The sequence below is a fragment of the Triturus cristatus genome, chromosome 2_2 (assembly GCF_964204655.1).
Source record: "Triturus cristatus chromosome 2_2, aTriCri1.1, whole genome shotgun sequence".
NCBI lineage: Eukaryota > Metazoa > Chordata > Amphibia > Caudata > Salamandridae > Triturus > Triturus cristatus.
Genome location: NC_140582.1, coordinates 557814781 through 557840528, shown reverse-complemented (window position 1 = coordinate 557840528; position 25748 = coordinate 557814781).

The following is a 25748-nucleotide window of genomic DNA, read 5'->3' as shown; positions in this document are numbered from 1 at the left end:
TACACAGCTTATGTTTTCTCTTAGAGATCACTCTGACTCCAGCTTCGCCAGTTTTCGCCATTGTCTTGGCAATATATGTTCCTGGATGACTTCTAATCATCTCAGACTCAACACTGATAAGACGGAGGTCTTATTTTTTAATCAGAAAATTACTCCTTCTGCTTCTTTGTGGTGGCCGACTGTGCTTAATCCCCCTCCCATCCCAGTTCAAACAGCTCGCAACCTGGGCTTTCAATTCGATAACGCTCTCTCTTGTAAAGCTCAAATTAATAAGGTCACGGCAGCCTGTTTCGGGAAACTGCGTATGATTAGAAAGATCTTTCTTTATCTTCCTTTGGATGTTCGTAGAACTGTCATCCATGCCTTGATTACGTCACATCTGGATTATGCCAACAGTCTCTATGCCAGTGCCCCCTTGTACCAAATTGAGCGTCTCCAGATCGTTCAGAATGCGGCGGCGAGGCTGATAGGTAATATCCCCTACCGTCAGTCGATTGCGTCCTACCGTAAGAATGCTACATTGGCTCCCCATCTCCCATCGCATTCAGTTCAAGATGCTGACTCTTGCTTTTCGGGCCCTCAATGGGTCGGGCCCGGTTTATTTGAGAAAGAGACTTGTGCTTTCTCAATTGACCAGATCTCTGAGGTCAAACAACCTTCGTCTTCTTACTGTTCCTCGCTTTCGCCGCTCTAGAATGGGCGGTAGAGCATTCACCGTAATGACGGCGAAACTTTGGAACAGTCTACCACTGGATCTCAGGCTTCTTCCTTCAGAGTCTCTTTTTCGCAATAAATTGAAAACCTGGCTGTTCACCATTCCTTAATTCGCCCCTCTTTCTAAGTATGCAGTCTACAGCGCCGGGACACCCCCTCTGGAGATAGCCATGCGCTTTACAAGCTTCTTAAATAAATAAATAAATAAATAAATAAAGAAGGAATATGGCTGCCTCATACATGGATTTTGTGAACTTTGGAATGTTAAAGTAATGTTCTTAATTCTTTACATTGTTTGGTGTTGCTGCTGTGAGTTGCAATTAAAGAGATATGCATAATATTGGCCTCCGTGCCTTGCCATAAAATTGCCTGCATTGAAGCATGTCTTAAAACTTTGGTGCATGTTTGTCTTTTGAAGAAAGAGCCTTACACAGCTGCTTTGTGTTAGAAATGGGGTTTCTGGTTGGCTAGGGTTTGCACCTAAACCAGGCAGAATCCACCACTCTAGTCAGGATAATGGAATTACACATCTAAAATAACCCCTGATCACCCCCTTGGTAGCTTGGCATGAGCAGTCAGGCTGATCTCAGAGGCAATGTTTAAAGCATTTGCACATAACACACAGTAATTCAGTGAAAACACTACAAAAGGACACCACACTAGTTTTATAAAAATAGCCAATATTTATCTGGGTAAAACAAGACCAAAACGATAAAAATCCAACATACAGTAATCTACAATATCAATAAAGCAAAAATAGACTTTATATACAGTTCCTTGAAGTCAATAGCTCCATCTGGGGCTATCACGATATCATGAGCAAACAAATCCAAACAATTCTGGCTGATCGTGGCATTGTAAGCCAGCAACGGTGTCTGGAAGACCCTCAAAACAGTACCTTTAAAAATGCAGGACTTCAGCGACCTCGCATTGCGCTCCGAAGAGCTGGAGTTGGCAGGCGTAGGTTCCGTAAGGTCAGTGCAGGAGTCGTCGGGCCCTTAAAGTCACACATGTTGCACGTCGAACTCTGTGAGTTTGACGTCAGGAGGTCCTGCGCCTGCAAGCATCGAACTGCAATTTTAAGTTCAGCAGTGCAGCGTGCAGTGCCCTCAGGTCATGGTGCAGGCAGCGGATTGGCGGCCGTCGTCCAGTGCCATCGGTGAGACGAGTGCTGCTGTGCGAAGAGATGCGGAGCTCGTCATGGTGCTGGCAGGTCACGGTGCAAGTAGCAGTGTCATCGTTGCTGAAGTGCTGTCTTCGGTAGACCCAAGGCTGCAGTGCGAGATGGTGTAATGCATTTTGCAGGGCCCACAGGTTGTGGTGCAGGCAGCGGTGCCGGTTGCCAATCCGGAGTCTATGGCGCTGGTGTTGGTGGGCCAATTGAATTCACCCTTCGCCTACGTTGATACTACTCGATAGTATAGCCCTTAATCAACAACAGCTTGACCTATGGGCAAAATTGTTGGCCCTATTGTTTTTCATTATAGGACATGTTTGTACTAGTAGATGCTTTTTTTAAAAGTTGGATGAGTGATGTTAAGACAGTGGGTACCACTCTGTGTAATCAGGTTTGAAACAGCATTGAGTGTTTTAGACATCTTGTGGAACTGACATTTGTGTATATATGTTTTTGTTTTTCAGACGTTTTTTTTCACCTATCAGAGTGAAATTATACTTGGCTACGTATGGTTTCTGCTTCTTTTATCTTATCGTTTTGGATTCGTCGCGTGCCTATAAATTGAGGTATGTTGGGACGGTTGCTATATATTAGCTCCTAGATTGAGCTGTGCCTGGTGGCATTGTTGCTGGAAATAATGAACTTAGTGGTATTCATTTTATTTATATTTTCCCTGCAGAATGTCATAATGATGTTAAGAAGCTGATGTTAGGAAGCTGATGCTCTTTCATTCAATTGTTACAAGAAATACTGGTAAGGAACCAGTTGATCTCCTTTTCTGCTTGTAAACTTTTATTATCCCTCAGTATGTTTTGGTTAGTGGCACAAGAGGTTTTGATTAGCTTTGATATTTGGTATTGGCAAATTGCTTTTTGCAGCAAACAGGTTTCCTTTCATTGTTCTTCTGTTGGCACTAGAGTGATAACCATGCCAACAAATGGTAAATACTGGTCAGGCTAAAAGCCCCTTTTTAGAGGATTTTTTGAATTGGTATTGTTAGAGGTTGAATTGTGTGGTGTGGAGTGGATGGGTGTATGCTTTTATGATGACAATTATTTTTATGAAAGCATTCCAGATGCAGAGTAAGAGCACATGAAATAAAATCAAACAGCAAATGGCAGACAATGTGGCTCCTTGCAGATACTGGGAGCCTCACAGGGAGGTGTTAAACTGTGGGCTCTTTTTATGCATGCCTGGTTACGGGGAGCCACGCTGTACTATTCACATCTGCTTACCTAAGCTTGGGTCCCACCCTGAGGAGTCACCCACTGTCTTAATTGAGATGCTGAATTACAATTTATAAGCTCCCTTTATGAGTGAGGCCAAACAAACACTCATTTTTGACCGTCCTTGACGAAAAAAAAGGAAAGAAGCAACATGAGTGAGGAGGGAGGGATGTTGGTGGCAATTAAAGCAGGACAGAGGGTGGGGTGGTGTGGCAGGGGATAGAAAAGCCAGCAGAAACAGCTGGGATGAGGCTTGGGGTGGGGGAGGAAGAGAACCAACACAAGCGATGAAGCAGCAATGGTAGGGCTGAATTAGGGACTGCAGAGACATGCAGAAAGTTATTTAAACAACATGAACATGCCTCCTGAAAGAAGCATTATTTTAAAAGGCTTGGGCCTTTGCGAACCATGAACCACTGCTCTGCTTATAAAAAAACAGCTCGCGTATGGAGTGTTAAAACAGAAATAACCATGGTCACTTACCTTGGCGTTGTCAGTCTGGTTGCAGTTGTCCCCATTGCAGTAATACATGCTGCTAAGGTAGAGAGGCAACGACTGGATGGAGCTGATGTTCCACCCATAGGGGCTTATTTACAAGCCCCTTGCGCTGCTGGCGCTTCACTTTTTGTGATGCACTGACGGCACATTTTGCTGCCCCATATTTACAAGGACAGAAAAAGCCACCCTGTGTGACTTTCCTGTATTACCTAAATTAGACTGAGCAGATCATATCTCTGAGTGCCACCACGCATTGTGCGATGTCAGCGGAATGCACAGTCCTTAATGTCCATTTGCATTCTGGGACTGTAGTCCTGGATTTAAGTCAGGAATAAAAGCTACAAGACACAGAATGCAAAGAAATTGGTATGGTCGAGTAAATCGCTTACACCTGCAGTGGGTCAGTTGCAGGGGTCCGGGGAGCAGGCAGACGGTTGTGTCCTCAGCTCTGAAATAAGTATCAGCAGAGCAGACAATCGCTGACGTCCTTAGGTCTAAGCACATGCATGTGCAGGGATGCCTATCACCAGGAGAGAAGGGCTGGGGGCGACGAAGATCAGCTGAAAACATGAGTGCTTGCTGAAAACTAAACCAAGAGAGAGGGACTAGAGTGGATGGGCAAGGATTGGCTGAAACCACAAGCTGCTAGTGCTTGTGTTTGCAGTAGATCCTTGCCTAGTTTGCAAGCACTTGTGTTTTCACCTGATTCTCGTTAGTTTTCAAGCAATTAATGAGTATCAGCTGAAAACACAAGTGCTTGCAAACTAAACTAGGATCGGCTGAAAACACAAGGTCTAAGTTGGTTAAAGTTATGTGCAATAAAAGGTGAGCAAATACATCTTTGGAACCTTGTAATATGTTAATTATTCAGCCTAAAACAGCCACAAGGCTGAAAGGTTAAGCTGGCACACTTATGAGAAGTGCTTGCGAGCCTTCTATTATGTTAAGTAAACAAACAGCGAAATGTAGGTTAGGTGGGGGGAAAAAACAAAGTGTGGAGGCGGACATGAAGGTTTGAGTCCCGGTGTGGCTTAACATCCTGTGAATGTGGGCCAATCCCTCAGGCAGCATGGTAGCTTTATGGAAGGAGGCCCCCCTGCACAGAACAACCACCCACTGCTGTGACCGCTAGCATAAGCAATGCAGGATTGGTGGTAGGTGGGGGAAAAAACTAAGTGTGGCAGACTTAGAGGTTTGAGTCCCGGTGTGGGCTAAACATCCTGTGAATTTGGGCAAATCACTGAAGCAGCATGGAGCATGGTGGCTTTATGGAAGGGGCCCCTGCTGCACAGTGGAACCACCCGCTTCTGTCAGCGGCAGACATGTAGGTTTGAGTCCCAGCATGGGCTCAACATCCTGTGAATCTGGGAAAATCACTCGAGCAGCACGGTGGCTTTATGGAAGGATGTCTGTGCTGCACGGCAAAACCAACCACTGCTGTGACCTCTAGCGTACATTTTAGAACAAGCCCGAAATAAGTAATAGACAATCCGCCATTTCTCTGGTTCATAACAATTAAAAGAGTTCTCCCTAAGCAACTGAAAAGGAATGCAAACGTTGGTAAACTGTACTTGGTCAGTGCTGCTTGGCCAAAAATTGAAGTGACATATCGCTGCCTGAACCAGTTAGAAGGCAGCAAAGAAGAGTGACGCTGGCCTGAACCAATGGCAAGCAGCAGGCGGGAGCATAGTAATTTATGAATAAGACAAGTCTTGAAGGCAGCGCATGCGCACAGCTAGGCTCGACCTAAAAAGGACTGCTTCTGTTGTGGTGGGTTTTGGTCAACTCAAACTGGAAACCCAAAACTTGTTCTATTCTGTTGCTTGTATTGGTCACAACCTGAGACTAATAGAAATAAAAAAAAATACTGATTACAGCTAGCCACACTAATAAACTTACAGAAGTCAAAATTGGATACCCCCTTGATCTGCACCACCAGTCATGATTTGACTCAACTGCTTGGAGTCAGAAAAGGAAATGAAGTTCACTAGAACCTTGTCTCATGTTTGAAGCAACCATCTCTTCTCAATTTATAACCTGTACACACATCTAAAACATTGACAGTGCCTGTTGTTATTTCATGTTCTTATCGTCAACAATCTCACATTGATGTACACATCATTCAACTGTTAGATGTCAGATGTCGAATCTTTTCTTCTCCATGCTCATTTCTTTTGTATTGCTTTTTATTATTAAAAAACGAATAAAGTTTCTTGAACAAAAAAAAAAGATTAGACTTAATTTGTATATCGAAGAACAATGTAAAGTTATAATCTACCAAATCTCTGTCAATAAAAGCGTTCAAAGGACATGCAAATTCAAACACCAGCTATAGAGATAGTTGTTGAGAAATCAGCATGAATCCTTCATTTGAGTTTTGTGGAGATGAGAAACATCAAAGAGACAGACCTCATAACTTTTACTTGGAGAGACATTCACAGTGTGAGAAAATGGCGTATTATTTGGGCAGGATGCGAGTCCTTCCCAAGTAATAAATCCTAAATCTTGTCGGGTCCAACGCACACGTACAGTAAATAAACAGTCAGTAAATAAACCTGTGCTCAATCATTTGCGCTAAGTCATAGAGCAGCCGGACCTAACCTGAGGAAATATGTATTTATCAATACCATAACAAAAATGCCACCAAAAACTGTTAATATCCAGCATGGGCAATAAGAGATATGACTTTTTAAAGTTTTAGGGCAATACATTGTTTTAAGCGGGCCAGATTGGAGCAGTAGAGGGATGTTGGACTTTCATTAACCCCTTGCATGCCCGCCCCTTTCCCCGCCCAGTGCCGCGCTTTGTATTAGCGGGTAGAGTTCATGACGAGCTGGACTCGTCATGGGCACAGCGCCACCGCAGCCCATGACGAGTCCAGCTCGTCATGGGCACTGAAGGGGTTAAGTGACCAGCAATGAAAATATTGCTGTAAAATGACAACAAAAGATCTCATTGAATAGTAGACACAGACTAATGCATTTTAAATACATAAACAGACTATACTACACTGCAAAGGGCCTCTGTTGCTACAGCTTACGTCATAGAGTGCAGTGCCATTGCTGTGGGGTGAACGAGGTTGGATACGTGCATCTGGCCTGGTGCTGTCCAGCAATACAAACATTTTGGTGCAAAGTATTTGCTGAGCTTGGGATGACTGCCGGGGGACGCTGAGGCTCGGCCCGCTGCCGGCCCTGTTGGGTTGGGTTTGGTTGGGGAGGTGCTAAAGGTAGTGCGACATCTGGTGGCGCTGGGTCTGATACTAGCCAAGTGCTGGATAGCCATGGTATGGGCCCGGGCCCCCTTCCTACGCTGGCAGACTGGCACAGAGGTATGTCATATTGTAACATACAGTGAGACGCAGAGTGAATTAACGCCACAATGCAGCCTTCCTAAAGATATTTGGGATCCGTACCAAGCACACTTGTTATTATCAGGTGTCCCTAATAATGGCAGTGTCCCAGACGAGCAGGAGTACCTAGTGTAATAATACCTTATTAACATAGAATGCTTCCGCTCACGCTTTAGTACCCAGTAAGACGATGTTCGGGCTCATGGGATAATCTATGTATAGAGTTTGATGTTGTGGTATTGTTGCATGCAGGGATGGGTTATAGACAGCGACAGATGATTGTTGCCATCAATATGCCTGTGATTCCCATGGATAATACAGCTTCTGACTAGCATGTTTCTCATTGCTACGGTTTATTACTGTATGCTATTTATATGACATGTTTAGCTCGTGTTGCTGCACCGTGCCGATGACATGAATGTCTGTTCAAGTGTAACCGAAACGTAAAAGGAAATAAATAAAGTTTCCATAAAACATTTCATAGCTGATGACCTGTTATTCAACCTAAAGTGAAATAGGCAGTGTGGTGGAAACTACAGTTCCTTAATTACCTACAGTGTCTTCATGATCCAGTGTTGCATGCAGATGTTTGGACTTTGACCTCCATCGGGCATGTGCCCAGGTGCTGGGCATGGGTCATGGGTGTTCTCGTCTCCTCTTCACCCTCTACATACCCAGTGTTTGTCTCTGGGGAATGATGAAATGTTAACGTACTGAAAACCCCCTGGGCATGTGTCCAGAAAGTGGGCATTGGATGTGGCTGTTCAAATACCCTCTCCACCCTCTAACTGACCAGGGTGTACCCAGGAGTTAATATTTGGATTCTTGTCGTTAGAGTGGAGGGATACATATGGGATCTGCCTTTGGGGAAAGCAGGATTCCATGCTTGCTTTGTTGCTATACTTGGGTGGTGGAGGTAGCTATATGCATCAGTTGCAAATGGGTGTTGGAGTAGGCCTGCTAGTAAAATATTGCAGTAGTCAGTAGTCTTTATACTAGTGAGTGAATGAGTGTTTTGGTTGCTAAATTAGGTGAGAGAGCTGCTCTTGCTTATGTTGAATAATTGGCAAAAGGCTGCAATTGTTGTGTTGCTTATGTAGGATTCCATTGTCATGCCATGGCCTTCGAGGCAAATTGTAGAGTGTTGGGAGTGAACGGGCAGGGAGGGAAGTAAATCGGGTTATTTAAGGATCTGGGTACTGATCAGGTGGGAACGTATAGGACTTCCATTTTAGAGGATTTTAACATAATTGATATTAAAACCAACCAGTATAGGATGGAAGTGAAAAATTCAGAAACACGTGATTGGAGGTGGTCTGTAAAAGTAGGGGATGAGAAAAGAGATTTGAGTGTGATCTACATGAAGGTGATAAAAGATTCCAAGTTAGAAAATAATATCGCTGAGGGAGGTTTTGTATACTGAGAAAAGGAGAGGAAGGCATTTGTGATTCTTTTTTTTAGTTTAATTTGATAATTACATTCTTGGTGAGGCTTTGAAAAGTGCTGTATTAGGCTATTTCAAATCATTTAAAGGCAGACCTCATTCCAAGACAAATTTGCATACTGCAGTTTTATTCCTCTGATTTAGGGAAATTACATACTCGTTTAATAATGATCTTTATACACAGATAAGCACAATTCTTATTCTTATCCAGCATAAATGTTCCCAAATGAATATGCACTGAGATGCTTCATGCATTTTAGATGAAGACTGGAACCATTCTTATCATTTTTATTTTTGTCATTTTATCTGCCACTGTTACAGAGTTCATGTTTACAACCAGACACATTGGGATCATGGGAAACATGTCTCAGCAATATGTCTTTAATTGATTCATGTAATGTTGGTAAGGAAGGGGCTCTCATTGTGGTGTAATACAACTATTCTCTTCTCAGGTACCAAAATCTTGCACGCTAGTCTCTGGACACTAGCCATAAGTCTATAAGCTTTTGATGATTTTAGTTAGAATGAGCTTTCGGTATTTCGTCGTTTATTTCTGTTTTTGTTCTTCAGTGCTTTGTTTAAACTCTTATTGTCAATGTTTATTTTTGTGTGATAGGTTTCTTGACTGAAAGTCATGTTTTCTATTTTTCTGTTTCAAAACTGGTCAATACATCAGATATTTTCCAGTTTTGAAAACAAATTTACTAAATCAGACAGGGTTCTTCATCCAGCCAGACAGAACCTCTTCAACCACCAGGCTCCTCTGAACTTTCCATTTGCTGGAGGGAAGGTCTATAGTGCAAGTAGGCTTATTGGCAAGATCTAGACCCCTATGTCCTGAGAGATTAAAAAGAACACTAGACCTGGGTAAAAGTTTTAGTTCTAGAGATTAAAGTCCAAAGAAGATGCACTTTCTTCAGTACTCAATGAGGTAGGCCTTCAGGCAAGCATGCATTAAAGCCGTATTATCTTCATCTGTACCAGAATGTTCTCAGCAATCATACTAGGATATTTGCGTCTCCCCTTTCTCTCCCCAAACATTTTCAAGACTGGTCCACTTCTGCCTACCAAGGATCCAATACACTCATTACTCCTCCAGGATTGAGAGACACTCATTCTATTCTGTGAGGGGCCTGTCTGAGGATGTGCCCTCTGCACATAGGGATCAAAAGTTGTGGTTTCTTTTAACAGTTTCACACTTTCAGCCTGCCTAATGCCACACATACACCTTTGCTCCTTAGTGCAAAGATATCTGCATGAGTTCAGCTTTCTATTGTGAGATACCCTGCCAGTGCAAAACACTAGGTTGGACTTACATTTAAACTTTTCCCATTTTCAGGTCAAGCCTAGACAGCACATGCACTGTCTCAAGACATGCTGTATCTCTTCTGTGGCCTTTTGGCACGCCCATTGATTGCTATTAGTTGATTTCTGTGGCATTCTGAAATGCGTGCATTTTATTGGTCTATTAGCGCAATTGTCCCTCCTTTTTGTGGCTCGTTCCTCCCATGGCAATTTTACTAATGGTTTCTTTTGATTGTCCAGCAGGAGGAGGCATTGCCTGGTGGGTGGGGTCATGCAGGGGCTGGTCTTCACTCTTCGGTGCTCGTGTTTCTTTTGTTTTTCATGCTTCCCTTGATGTCATTCCTCGACACTCAGCCTCTGTGTTCACAGTTCCTCCTGGTTGCCAAGATGGCACAGCTCCCTGGGGCTCCTACTTGTGTTTTGTGTACTGATGCTTTACATGGCATGATATCTGTGGGTTTTCTTAACCTAAATAAATATTGGCCACTCTGCTTCTTGAACATCCCGTCAAAATCAGAGACATATACATATTAAGGCATTTACCTTTAATTAGAATTGAGAACTTTGGAGGTGGAGCTGCAAATGCAAATCTCTCATCGGACATTTGTTCTAATATGGCAACTGAACGCTTAAGCCCTTATTATCCTCCCTTTACCGTCTCAGTTTTCAAGGTAGCAACTATATTTTGCAGATATAGCTTTTCAGTCATTTGTTTGGATTGTGTTTTGCTCGATGGGATCTTGAAGTACTTTGTTCCGCATTATTAGTCACTATTGATGTGTATGTGTAACTTTTCAAGATGACGATCTAGCTTTCTATACCAGCATAAGTTTCTGCTATTTATGCTTACCTTTGTATTGAGGTCCCAACATGTTAGCGATGTTCACGGGTTCTTTTTACCTAATTTATATTTGGCTACTTGGTTATTTGAACAGTGCACCAATACTAAAGACATGTACATTGTATGGTTATCACCCTAATTAGAATGGAGAACTTTGGAGGGCTAGCTGTAATAGCAAATCCTTCATATAGATACCCGTTCGAACATTGCGACCATACATATATATCCAGCACATGGTTTTTCTGTGGGTTTTTCATTCCATTATTGTTTACTCCATGTCCTGTGTCTATAAACCACACAGCACCACATGCAGCATCATCCACCTCTCATTTCAATGTGAGACACCAAGCGCGAGCAGCTTCCTTTACCGGTAAGCCCTCGAAAGAACGGGATGGTGTGTTCTTTAGTATGTTTTGAGGGATGTTTGTTGCTTGCTTACCTTTATGGCTTTAACTTTATTGCTCATGTTATCACTCTTTAGCTGACTTTAAATAATGGAGAGGGGTGCTCTCTACTATGTTTTGGTGAGTGATGAGAAGAGCATATCATGTTTCCTGACATACATTAGTGTACCAAACAGAGCTTTTCTAATGTTGATTCTGACCTCGACCAGTTTGGCACCTGCTTCTGTCCACCATATTCACTTACTTGTTTTGCACCATACAATATATCGATATCAAAACTTAGTTTTTTCATTAATGCAAATTACTCCAAAGCTACAAACTCTCACGCTTCCTCCTGGCACAGCATGCGATGAACCAACCTCCTGGCTGTGCATCGCAGCATCATGGTTCTTTCTGGTTGTCCATCTGTTTGCTCAGGCTTGTGTTCAGCTGTAGGTTCTGCTTCCCGTCTTTCTTTTCCTCTCGCCCCCTCAACCATCTCTCCATTTTCTTCAGCCCACCTTACTGTTGCTTCTTTCTTTCCCATATTTACCTCTATCTGTCTCCCTGCCCCTCTCTTCCTTCACAATCTTTGAGGTGTTGCTACTCTCCTTTCTGCTCTCTTTTCCTGTGTACATGTTTCCTCATTCTTTGTCTCACTTTACTCTCTTGCTTCTATCTTTCTCTCTCTCTGGCAGACACCAGCTCCCCTGGGATGCTTGGGTACCCACGCAGACAGATACTGCCTACATCCTGCGGCTGTTGGCACAGATGCACCAGTAGACACCCCTTACTTCCAGCGGTCAACAGACACTGTACACACATGGTAGCCCAGTGGACACAGACACTGGCAGCCTCATCCTCTCAGCCACTATGCACACCCTGGTCCCCCAATATTGCATTGTCAGATTTGTCACAAAGCACATTGTAATTGCGGGCTTCAGTTTGGGGTGAGTACCTTGTGTGAGTAAGTAACGATGTATTACTGCACATTATCAGTGTGTGGCCTGATATGTGACTGACATTTCCCCAGCTCAGTCCGCCTTTTATAGCTAAGCCTTACATATTACTGACTTCCATTGCTTTGACGGCTTTTTCCAGCCAAATCTAGCATGGGACTAATTCTTCCTTATCTATTGCTCATGGACAGGCGTATGACTGACACATCCCTATCCCTCCAGCCTTTAATAGCCAAGCTTAACATGTTATTTACTCTTCCAGGCTCTAAATGTCTTCAACAATATAGCAAAGCGTGACATGTGGCAGACTCTTCCTTATCTATTGGTCATTAACAGGACATGCATGTGACTGACACTTCTCCCAGATCAACCAGCCTTTCATAACTAAGTCTGAGAAGTCACTTACTCTTCCAGACTCCATCTACCTTTCACAGTTAAGCCAAGTCACACATGTGACCAGCTCTTCCTTATCTATTCCCATTGGCTGGTGACATGGTTCTGTTTCCAAGCTCTTTTTGCCTTCTATAAATGACCATAACATCAACAGCCCTGCAAGCCTTGAATAGACAAACCTAAAGTGACTGGCTTTATCCCAGCTCTGTGGCCTTTCATAACTGAACATGGCATTTCAATGACTTCAGAGGTCTATCTCTACATCTCACTTTCTTTACCTCACTCTAATTCACATTTTTCTACCTTACCTCCCTTTCTACCTTGCCCCTTTCAGTACTCTACTCCCCTACCTCTTGCTACATTTCCATATCTCTATCCATATCTGTCTCTACTCTGTTTCTCTGCCTACATCATTCTCTTTTTGCTATTCTTATCTATCCTTCTGTCTACCTCACCTTTCCCTGTTTACTTTACCTCTTACTCTACCTCAGAATCGTGAGTCATCTCGATCTCAACCCCTTTTTCCCTCGACGTATACATCCCTCACTATACTGTTCTGTTAAATCCCCTGCCCTTCTCCTGCTTTGTCCCATTTCTCGTATTCCATATTCATTTGTCAGTCTAGCCAGCAAAGTGCATGTGTATAAGGCGGAGAAGAGGGACAAGGCAAGGGAAGAGAAGAGAAATTAGATAAAAACTAACATATTGTAATCATGGCATGGTGAACAAGTACAATACACCTACAATTACAAGTGCTTTGTGCACGTCTTATTTTGATATTATGCAATTGTTCACTAAACACCTACAAAGTCACCCTAAGCTTGTTTTTCTACAATGGGAGTGATGGAGCATGGTTTCATATAAAAATATACTTGCTCGTATGCAATCCTCTCGAATAACCTGTAACATTATAACTGACCTGTTTGTGAGTACTAACTTTGCATCACATTTTACATATTGTATCTAGGGGAAGCTTTTCTATTTGCTTTACTAATGAGTAACCCGAGTGTCTTTAAAATGGCCGCCAAAATGCGGGAACTCTTCTGCGCATGCGTCTACTACATCTACATAGTATGACATCTCCTGTAGCTTGGTGGGAAATATTTGTAGCTGCGCAATAGCTTTCAACATGGCTGCTCGAAAACCTCGCATTAACGTACATGCCCTGCTGAAACTAACCTATGCAAGTTTTACTAAGCTATTAATGCAAAGAATATATTAAGTAAATGGGGTTGGAGTAGAAGTAAGTGGTATACAGTGAATTCATTTAAATTCGTATTCTAACATGTTTTTCTCTGACTTTATTAATAGCTCGCATTTGGGCCTTGGAGGGTGACCGATGTCCCTTTCCTTTGCGACAACCACGCATGCGTGCAAACTCCTTGTTCTGAAACTAAGGAAATCATTGAATAGCTGCCAATCATGTGCCCATCAAGGACATGGGAAGATCAACTTCTGACCCTACGAGAGGAAGAAGCTGAAACATTGTATTATAGATTTATCGATCCACATATGAAATGCTTGTGGGAATAAAGCTTGTGGATATTAAAATTAAGGGGCGGGGAATTAAACAATAGAACTAAAGAAAGTTATTGCACTTAGTATGGTGTGATGTCCTCACCCCACTGCCCTGCCCAAGCAAATTGAGGGGTGTACATAGAATCGAAACATTTGGGGGTGGATCATACATTTGAATTGGTATAACAGAGGTAAGTTCTAGTTAGTTAGACACACTTGACCTACTTGATGCCGATGCTATGCTGAAATGCTGCTGATTTTGCTGCAATCTGATTGAAGAATCCAACACTAGAGAAAGATCGCGGAACAACTGAGGAGGCACATCTAGGAAGGGGTCCGGACGAGCCCAAGCCCGAGAGAGTAGCACCTGAGAGGGGTGTAATGCTGGAGTTACGCTAGAAGAGATCACCTTCCCGGTCCTGAACCTGTCCTGAATCCTTGTTACTCTGATGTCTAGGTCCTCACACCATTCTAGGTAAATATAGCTCTGTGGGGTTATGTCACGTATTTGCTCTCTATACTTTCTCTCCTCAGGTACTGTCATCACAATGAATTTAATTAATGTGAATTGAATTATAAGCTAACTGTACTACTTTTACCTGATTGTGGTGTATCTACTTGAATTTGATTTGATTCACAAAATTATTAATTCAGATAAATCTTTGAAACTCCTTCTGAGTCTGTGGTTCTTTGAATAAAAGTTAAATGTATTGTTATTTCTATTATCATTTCCTCCCTATTCTAATCTACTACTAGATCTTTCGACAATGTACATTTACTTAGGAGACAGATTTGGTAAGAATACTAGTGTAAAGGTTCCCTAAGGTAAATCAAAATTGATGCCCAGCATATATTTGCTAGCTCATTGAGTGTATGAATGTATATGGGCCCAAATGAGTGTTGTGTGTATGTACGTGTAGAGCTGGTAAACTCCGCTGCATCAGTTTTTCTTGGTAGCAAAGGCATGGTTAGTATAGTTAGCTAGGTGAGGATTGTATTTGAAATTCTGAATTATTGATTTATGTTTTAACCAAAACCCAATATGTATTGTTTTATGTTGTCTGGGAATTCCTTGGAATATTGAATAGCGGGTGGTAAATGGAAGCCACACTGCAGTGAGGTTATTGGTCTGGATCGAGAAAGTGCTGAAAGTTACGCAGGACTTGAAGCACTACGTTAGGGAATAATTTCTTGTATGCTAGTGAGAGTAAATGATAGCGAGGAGCTCGCTGGTGAAATTTTGGAATTATATCACCTAGAAAGGGTAATACTGAAGAAGTAGCAGGTTCTCTGATGCTTGTGTAAAGAGTACGTGGAAAGGTTTTACTCGTAGTGCATGAAGAGTAAGCGGAAGGGTTTTACTCGCAGTGAAAGAAATGTTACTATTCTTTGAATTAGTGGGTCAGACACAATAGCGAATGTTAATACGTTGTTAATTAATTACATTTGTGTGAATTTTGTGAGAAAATAAGCTTTCGCATTACCGTGTAAAGGAGGGTTCAGTTGATGGTGCTGCACTGACGTCACCAAGAGCCGCACTGGGATTGGTTGAAACAGCGAGCGTGTAGTTGATGCGAAATTGTAAAGGAAGGGTCAGTAATAAGGAGTGATACTGACGTCACAGAAAAAGCCGCACAAGCATTGGCTGAGGGAGCGAGCAGAGTAGAAGTTGATTGGTCCTCGGACTAGAAAACGCGCTGGTATTGGAGAATTATTAGAATTAAAGCAAGCATCTGATTGGTCATCAAAATAGAAATCCCAAGAATAATAATAGATAGTAGAGTTTGCATGTACGATCCAACATTTGTAGGGACTCGTCCAGATAGAAGATTTATAGGGTTTGCTTACGAACAATACCTTAAAAAGGTGCTTAACAAGCGCGCAATGTACGGAGAAAAGAGAAAAATGTCATTTATGCAAAAGGTTATGAATTATTTTTAAAAAGACAAACCCATTAAGAGTAGAGAAGGGATTCTTATTCCTCCTCCAAATACGCCTGCATCATACATGATGGTGGAAAGAGGCTATCATACCTGTGTATGGTTAGAAAATTGGGTAGAATACACAAAAGATGATGGAATATTAGCATTTCCTGGATACGGAAGCTTTAATGGAAGAATATTGTACAATTTAAGAACACAGATGAATGAATTAGAACCCAGACCTAGATTGACCCAGTATGAGGCTTTAGAAGAATGGGAAATGGAAGCATTTGAACAGGATGGACCACGAAGTAACAGGACCCTAAGCAAATATTATCCGAAATTTCCCAGAGAGACTATAGATAGTCAAATGAAACAATGGAGACAGGCCATGGTGGCAGAAGGGTTATATCCTGTATTAACATCAGAAGAGCAGACCTGAGGTAAATGTACAAAGAAAACCAAGCACTTAACCCTGCTAGGTAGCAGAGATGCAGAAGATGGATACTTAGAAGACATATTGATGAAAAGTCTTCCACCTTATAATGAGGGATTCAATAAAATAACCCCTAGTGCCCCGATGATAGGAACACCTTTGGTTCCCCAGATAGTACATGACACAGCAGACAGAGTACTTCAAGAAAAAGAAAAGGAAGTGATAAATAAGAATAGAGATAAATTGATCCAGAAAATAACTCAAATAAACGCTCATCCAGAAGCATTGACCATACAAGTAACAATAGGTCCGGTAGTCCTATTGTATGGTGAAAAGTCAAATTATCCCAAAGTTTCTGTAATACCTACCCCAAGCATAGAATCTAGAAAAGAAAAGGTAATAATAGATGACCAAGCAAGTGAATGTGAATCAGTAATATCATTAATGGATTTGCCCATAAGAGAGCCAATAATGGAAACCGCGAAGAGAAATTTGCCCAGTTGTTCGAAGAAAGTTATACTAGAAACCTCAACAGGAACTAGAAGTGCCACAATAGTAACCCCAGAAGATATAGAGAGATGGTCTCAAGAAATAAAAAAAACAAAGTCACAGCCAAAATTATTAGACATTTTTAAATTACGAATAGAATTGGAAGAAATGGTTGCTGGAGATGTGGGTCTAGACAGATTAAACACATACAGTGAAGAAGAGTTACTGTTCATTTGCAGAAGTATAACACAAATACATTCCATGAAAAACTGAAGTATCTGGCATCTGAAATGGGAATTGACATAGGGAAGTCAAAGGTGTTGCAGAAACCATATAGAGCAGAATTTTCTGATAAGGATTTGGAAAAAATGAATGTGTCTGGAAGAAAATGACAGATCAGGGACTTCTTATTTCCGCTACAAAAATGGGGAGATCTTGAAAGATGGAAAGTTAGTTGGGCAAAGAAAAAGGAAGAAGCACAGGTAAATCGAACTCTAACTGTAAATCAAAATTGAGAAAATCTATCTAGAAATCGCCACCTCACATACAAGCCCCAGATCACATCCTCACCCGACCCTACTCTTCCACCCCACATTGTTCAACAGCTAGACTCTTGGCCCGCTCTAAACCTAGACTCTCTGAAAATCATTCTTCATAAAGTAAAGTCCAGTTCCGCGAAGGATCCCCTACCAATCTCAAGATTAAAACAGCTTGACCTCTCTCATCTGTCCGTTATCCTGAATGTTCTAAATTCTTCCCTGCTTGAATCCACAGTCCCTGCGCATTGGAAACACGCCATGATAACCCCTCTCCTGAAAAACCCACTGCCGACCCAAGTGTTCTCTCTAATTAACGGCCTATTTCACTCCTGCCTGCCTTCTCCAAAATTCTTAGGACACATTCACTCCCGTCTTTCCCAGTTTGTTGAAACCAACAAAATCCTTCACCCCTCTCAATCTGGCTTTAGAACCGGATTCTCCACAGAAACCACATTGTTGGGGGTCACGGAGAAGCTGCGCCATCATCTCGATATCGGTGACACAGTCGCGCTCATACTACTGGACCTCAGTGCAGCGTTCAACACAATTTCCCATTCAATTTTAATCAACACACTAAGGTCCTTGGGCATCTGTGGCTCAGCCTTGGATTGGATCATTTCTTTTCTAGCCAACCGCACTTTTCAAATCTTCTCTGCCACTGCTACTTCCAACATTCACCCTTCACCTTATGGTGTACCCCAGGGCTCCATCCTTAGTCCTCTGCTTTTCAATTTATATCTCTAGCCAAACAGTCTGGCCTGACTCTTTTCATTTACGCTGACGACTCCCAGATCATCTTTTCCCTTTCCAGCACTGACCCTGGCTCGACATCCCTTCTTCAGATGGACCTAGGGAAAATCGCTTCATGGATGAATCGCAACCACCTTAAACTAAATGGTGAAAAGACTGAAGTCCTCGTTTTAGGCAAAAAGAAAGATCTGTGGGGCCCGCTATATTGGCCTGCTGAGATGGGTGCCCTACCGCAGCCCTCCAGCCATGTCCGTAATCTGGAGATTACTATCGCCGACTCACTAACCATGCACCAACAGGCAGTTAAAGTCACAGCCATTTGCTTTACCATCCTGAAATGGCTTAGGAAGATCATCTGGATGCTGCCAGGGGACACCCAGAAAACAGTGGTCCATGCCCTCATCACCTCTCGGCTGGACTATGGAAATGTCCTTTATCTGGGTTCCAACAATGCAGTGACCCGAAGACTACAGTTGGTACAGAACTCTGCAGCAAGATTACTTTGCAGGGTTCCCAAAGCCACCCCCATCTCTGGCTACCTTCGTGACTTACATTGGCTCAGGGTAGAGAGCCGTATTAAGTTTAAAACCCTGAGCTATGTGTTCAAGATCAAAATGGGAACGGCACCACAGTATCTGAAATCCCTCATCCGTCCCTCTGCCCCCACTCGCCATTTACGATCTGCTACTCAAGAAAACTTTACAGTACCCAGGTGCAACCTCTCCAGGATGGGGGAAGATCTTTCGCATACCTAGGTCCGTCACTGTGGAACACCCTTCCTCCCGCCATTCACAAAGAGACCATCTACACACGTTTCCGCAGATCCCTCAAGACCTGGTTATTTAACCAGTAACTCCATCTACTGTTGCCTTTACTTACACCTAGTCCGCCCGAGCCGGGAAACCTTTTTTGGGTAGCTGTTGCGCCTTACAAATTAAATAAATAAATAAAAATTCCTACTATGAACGTCTTTTACAGGTGTTCAAACAGTATAGTGGGTTTGAAAGCTTAGAAAACAACGACTTGACTCATTTTGTGTATCGATTTGTGACAGGGTTTAGATTGGATATATCACAAATGATTAAGCAGCAAATGCTGTGTTGGCAATCAAAGCCCATTGATGAAATTTTAAAATATGCCAAATATTGTAGGGATGAAATTGATAACAAACGAAAAGCCTTAGAAGAAAAGGTAATGTGGGCTCAAGTAAAATTAGCTGAACAGTAAGAGCTTCAATTGAATAAACAGTCAGAAAATCAAGGAAGAGCACAAGGTCAAGGTGACAATAATGGGGGAAAACCACTGGGAAGATTGAACAGGGAAGAAACAAAGAAAAGGTTTCCCTGTCATGGGTGCGGGAAGTTGGGGCATTGGAAGAACGAGTGTAAAATCGTACAAGTTAATAATGGCCTGAATCAAAATTGAAATCCACAGACGCAGAATGAGGTGTTAATGAGTCATCCGCAACAGGGTATAGATCTTCAGAGTCAATTGCCACCTGCCCCTAAGTCAAATTTTGTGAGTCAAGCCAAGTACAGTGTGGACGTGAGGAAATTCGATTTTCAATCGCGCTTGTATTCAGCCACCATTTTGTGTCCCACCGCCATTTTGTGTTGCCCTCACTCAGGCTGATTTTACTGCGACGTGTCAAATAACCTCCTGCCTCTGTTTACGAAACTGATGTCAGGGACTGGCTGAGTCCACTAATCCTCGTCTGGTTTGACTAAACCCTGTCTCGACTGTCTGTTGGTTCGCATCATTCTTTCCTGACTTTATCTTATCTTCTGGCCTTCGCTATTCTCTACTTCTATTCTCTCATTTCACAACTGTCCTCCAAAGTATACAAATGTGTCCTGCCACCTGCAAGTTGAGTTGTAGACACTACCACTGATTAACTTGTGGGGAGGGGTGACAAAAACAGTTGGAAGAGAGGTTTATTTGGGTTACTTGATATCTTGTTTTCAAACTTTTCTCATTGGTTATATCTTGTTTTCAAACTCTTTTCATTGGCTAACCATGTATGCATTGGGAGTGTTCTTGGTGAATCTACGTGCTATAAAAGATTGTGCGCCACGGAGTAAAGTGGCAGTCTCCTAAGAACATACTGAGTGTACTTCTGGGACAACTGTACTTAGCTGCAGCTAATAAACCTGATCTTCTACGCTCAACAGAGTGTCCTGTGTCTCTGTTCAACACAGCAGGTGAACTCAGGAGATTAAGGCGTGCCCTGCGCCGCCAGGCCCATAAGGCCCTGGTTCTTCAATTGGTGCCCTCTGCGAGGCGGCTTCAGAGGTAGCGGTTTTGCCTGAGGGTCGTGAGGAGCCCCGCAAGAAAATTCTGGAGGAATCGCGAACTACGTCAGGCGACCCCTGTATGTCAAAGTGGTCCGAAGGTCTTTTTTAGCGCGGTTTGTCCTTCCTGACAGCTGCTGACGACTGCTGCCCTGATTGCCGCCTTGCTTTGGCCCCCTAAGTTTAGAAAGTTTTGTTGTTTTGGTTGTGATAGGGATTCCCGGCTGGAGGACTTTTGTCCAATTCCTCCGGTTGGAAATCCCACCTATGAGCTCTATTCTAAACATGGCGTGGGCCCCATCACATTTAATGAAGTGTGGGTCCGCTATACGAGAAAAGATGGCGTTTTGCAGTGGCCAAAAAATGGTAGTTTTGAGCCTGATATATTAGATAATTTGGAGGCTACATTGTTTAAAAGAAAAGCCCGGCCGGCTATGTTTGACTCTTTTCGCCTTTGGCGCAAGGAAGCCAAACAGAAAGAAATAAAACAAGCAAAAAGAGATAGGAAGGAAAAGGGCATGACTGTTATACAGGCTGCCCAGCAGTTTAAAGATAATGAGATTAGTCATGAAATGGAAATTTCAGAGAGACAGCATCGCATGGCAGTAGATAAGTGTTATCCGGTGTTGCCCACTTCCCCTCCAGACAAGGATGTTGACCCCGAAAAGGATCCTTTAATGTCCCACCTGTTGAAATTACCCCCGCCCTATGCACAGGGTGCCAATGCACCCCTACTATTGCCACCCGCTCAACTACCTGTTGTTCCCCAACAGGTCCTTGCACCTCAACCACAGCCCCTTCTGGTAATGCCAATCCCACCACCTCCTTTGCCTCAGACTCCTTTGCCTTCGACCCTCTTTATACCTATCACCCCCTCTTCTGCCCCCTCTTCTGCCCCACCTAATACCTTGTCCCCTGTCCTTATGTCGAATTCCCCCTCAGTTCGTAAGCGGCTGGTTGACACTGTTTCTGGCCTTTTGTCCCCTTTCCTTGGGTCATTAAACATGACTCCTGTTCTTCCTCATAGGCAGACCCGTAGTCAGCTCCCAGGTCCCCAAAAACGTAATGCGTTAGACCTCCTCGCCCGTAAGTGGATCATGAATGACCCCTAGTATGGTATACAAGATATCATGGACACTTTTCAGCGGTGGGATGCGCCCACACAAAGACATGTTTTTGATACCATGTGTATCATTCTTGGTCAAGAGTGGGAGGATATGGGTTTAGGATCAGCCCCCCAGGGTCTGCTAGATGTTCAGACTGACTTTAACAGAGGGATAATTGTGGGTTCTGAGGTTGAGGATGCTGTAAGGACACTTGTCACCTTTAGAACAATGTTCACTTACCGGTCTCTGCCTGATTAGATCCTTCTGTTAAAAGGAAACCAAAACACTATCCTATGCGAGAAGTTCCTCCGGTGTGGAGAGAAGCGGTTGCAACCCAGGGCGCTAATCCTGGTATACCCGCTCACTTTCAACGTGTATGGGTACATGTTCCTTGGAAAAGATCTGAGGTTCTGACCCTTAAACAATCCTTACCGGATCCCCGTAAAAACCCTGCTGGTTATTATAAAGAGTTGTCCCAGACTGTTGATGCCTGTATTATGAATTTAGCTGATATTGATATGTTGATGGGAAATGTAGTCCCACAAGCATTATGGGCTCGGATTTGTAGAGAGGATCACGCCCAAGCATTAGGTGGTGATTGGGCCAAAATAACTGCCGCGGATAGAGCCCAAGTGGGTGGTGCTAAGCCTGATTCTTTGATTTCAGAACTCCCTGGTAGGATTATTACTTTAATGAAAACGATGATGCCCGCCTTGCGAGTTAATTGGGATAAACTAGCTGCGTGTAAGCAGAAGAAAGATGAGTGTCTCTGATTTCTTCACTCGTTTTGAGGAGACGTTTATTGATCTCAGTGGTCAGGATATGACTACGGAGGGTGGACAGCGATTATTTGTAGATAAATTCGTATTTAATTTGCTTCCCGAACTGTCACATGAGTTGAAAGACTCAGAAAGTTCATGGGCTGTTTCTTCTTCTGCTCAGATATTGGCTACTGCTCAATATTACGAGAACAGGGATAAAGAGGAGAAAGATAAGCAAGAGAAAAAGACTAAAGAATTAAAAACGAAGGTACTTCTGCAACAGGCTTATCCTCCTCGTCTTTCTCAGCACCAGTTTCAACAGCCTCCACAGTTTCAGAGGGTGTTTCAAAAGCCTGAGCCTTTTATTCCGCGACCTTTGTTAGTTCCTAACCAATGTCCCTATTGTAGGGAGGAAGGTCATTTTAAGAATAGTTGCCCGGTTTTATTACAGCGTAATGGAGAATTACCTGCTCCACGAGGTCGTGGTAGTTCCCAGTTAGCGCCTAGGGGTAGAGGTCGAGGTGTGTTGCCTCAAACACAGCGTTCCCTTCCCCCTTCAAATTCTATGAACTACTTTGATCAAAAAAATACTCAGTCTACACAGTATTACAATGATGACTACTATGTTGAAGGTGAGAATGAAGGTCTTCCCGCTAACTAGGACAGCCATAGACAAAGTGAGGGAGTTGTATCGATTCCAGTAGATCAGAGTGGACCTTATGTTAATGTCACTACAATGGGTGCTTCAGAGCCATTTCTTTTAGATACTGGTGCGATGAGAAGTTCTATCATTCACTCTAAACTCCCTGGGGCACCTTTGTCTGGCTCAACGAATGTATCAGTGGGATTTTCTGGCGCCCCAGTTCGTAACCCGGTCTCTTGCCCTCTGCCTATTTCAATTGGCCCTTATGATTTGGAAGCCCCTCTTCTTTTAACAACTGGTTGCGGCGAGAATCTGTTGGGTTTGGATCTATTGAAAAGAATTCATGCAACGATATATTGTTCTCCTTCTGGTGTGCATCTTACTTTGGGACAGAAATTTACTTCTTCAATGTACTTTTCTAAAGATCAATTTCCACCTGAATTGCTCTCTCTCCCTACAACGCTTTGGGCTACGGGTCCAAATGATGTTGGTTGTCTTGAGATCCCACCTTATGTTGTTACTCTCAAGCCCAATGCTAAATTGCCACGCATTCCTCAATACAGAATTTCCAATGAAGCTGAAAGAGCGCTTTTGGATATTATTTATGATTTGGTTCAGAAGGGTGTGATTGAGGAAACGAGAGGAAATGTATGCAATAGTCCTATTCTTCCTGTTCTTAAACGCACTGATCCTTCTCAGCCTCCTGTTTATCGTTTTGTGATTGATCTTCGGGAGGTCAATAAAATTGTTGTACCACAGTTTCCTGTTGTCCCAGATATTACTGCCTTGTTAACTATGATACCTGCCTCAGCGGCTTGGTTTTCTGTTATTGATCTGAAAAATGCTTTCTTCAGCATTCCCATTGCCGATGAGAGTAGGGATATTTTTGGTTTCTCTCTAGGAGGCCGAAGTTTCCGGTTCAAGCGCGCACCCCAAGGCTATCGTGAAAGCCCCTCCATTTATAGTCAAGCTCTGAAATGTCAGCTTGATGCCTTTCCTTTGCCCCCAGGTACTACTCTTATTCAATATATGAATGATTTGTTGATTGCTGCTGATTCAGAGGATGTCCGCAAGAATGTGACTGTTGCACTGTTACGTCACTTGTCTGATCTTAATCATAAGGTTTCGCCTTCTAAACTACAATATGTCCGCCGAGAGGTTACCTATTTGGGTCATCTCTTATCAAAGGAGGGAAGGCGATTAACCTCAGAACGAATTCAAGCAATTGCGCAAATGTCTGTGCCATCCACACAAAGAGAGGTGCGTGCCTTTCTTGGCATTACCTCTTATTGTAGACAGTGGATTCCAAACTTTTCTTTGTTGGCCAAACCTTTGTTATCACTCACTTTGAAAGACACACCCCAACCCCTTCCTTGGACTGACGAATGTCTGAAGAGTTTTTCTGATTTACGTGCTGCTCTGTGTTCTGCTCCTGTGTTGGGTACTCCGGATTACAGTAAGCCCGTCACGCTCTATGTCCATGAAAGAGAGGGTTGTGCCTTGTCAGTCTTAACACAACTATTTGGAGATAAACAGCGGCCGTGTGCCTATTTTTCGGCTACGTTAGACCCAGTAGCCAAGGCATTGCCTAGTTGTCTTAAAGCTACAGCAGCAGCAGCGATTTCTATTTGTCAGTCTGCTGGAGTGGTGCTAGATAATACTCTCATTGTTATGGTCCCACATGCAGTGGATACCTTGCTAAATAGGATGAAAACACAACATCTTACAAGTGCTCGATTGTCTGGATATGAGCTGACGCTCTTGGCTAGTCATGTGCACATCAAACGATGTAACATTTTAAACCCCGCCACACTGTTACCTCTTCCAGAAGGGAAAGATATTCAGGAACAACATGATTGTTTTCTCCGTACTGAGGAGGAGACAAAAGGTAGAACTGATTTGAAAGATACGCCGCTAGTGGATCTAGATGGGATCCTATGGGTGGATGGGTCTTGTTTCAAACTCCCGAATGGTGAGACAACTTCAGCTTATGCTGTTACCACCTTACATACAATCGTGGAGACAGCACGCATCAGACATAATTCAGCTCAGGCAGCTGAACTGATAGCTTTGACCAGAGCGTGTGTGTTATCTAAGGGAAAGAGAGTGAATGTGTATACCGACAGCCAGTATGCGTTCGGTGTGGCGCATAGCTTCGGCCGTTTTCGGAAGGAAAGAGGATTCCTTACCTCCCACGGTACTAAAATACATCATGGTCAATTGGTAACTGATCTTCTTGAGTCACTTGCTTTACCTACCCAGATAGCAATTGTAAAGTGTAGTGCGCATAAGAAGATTACTGATGATGTTGGTCGCTGGAATGCTTTTGCGGATGAGATAGCGAAAGAAACAGCCAGAGATGCTACAAGTCGCATGTATGTTGCGGGCCCCGCGAATTGGGTCACGGAAAGAGGGATGTGTGAGGACACAATAGAAAGTGTGAGATCGATTCAAGGAGATGCTACAGAGAAAGAGTTGAGAAAGTGGAAAGAGAGTACAGGAATGTTAGACGCAACAGGATGTTGGATAGAATTGTCAGAACACCAGCGTTGGCTGTTACCAAACGCCTATGTACTGCCTGTAGTTACTATGGCGCATGGTCCAGCCCACATCAGTGCGAAAGGAATATGTAAGCTTCTGGCTCTAGTGTGGCTGAACGAAGGGATTCCAAAATGTGCAGATAATGTGGTGTAGCATTGTATTGTTTGCTTGATGTACAATACGGGAAAGGGAACCCCAACTCCGGCAGGCCATTTTGCTCCCCCAACATATCCTTTTGAGGTGTTGCAAATCGACTATATTCACATGGAGCAATGCAACAATCTTAAATATGATCTGGTGGTGGTATGTGCCTTTTCCAGATGGATAGAGGCTTACCCCCTGAAAGACAACACTGCTTTGTCCACTGCTAAAGTTCTTCTTCCCTAGGTTTGGTTTGCCGCGCATTGTCTGGAGTGACAATGGAAGTGAATTTGTAGGCCAAATTATGCAAAAGGTGTGC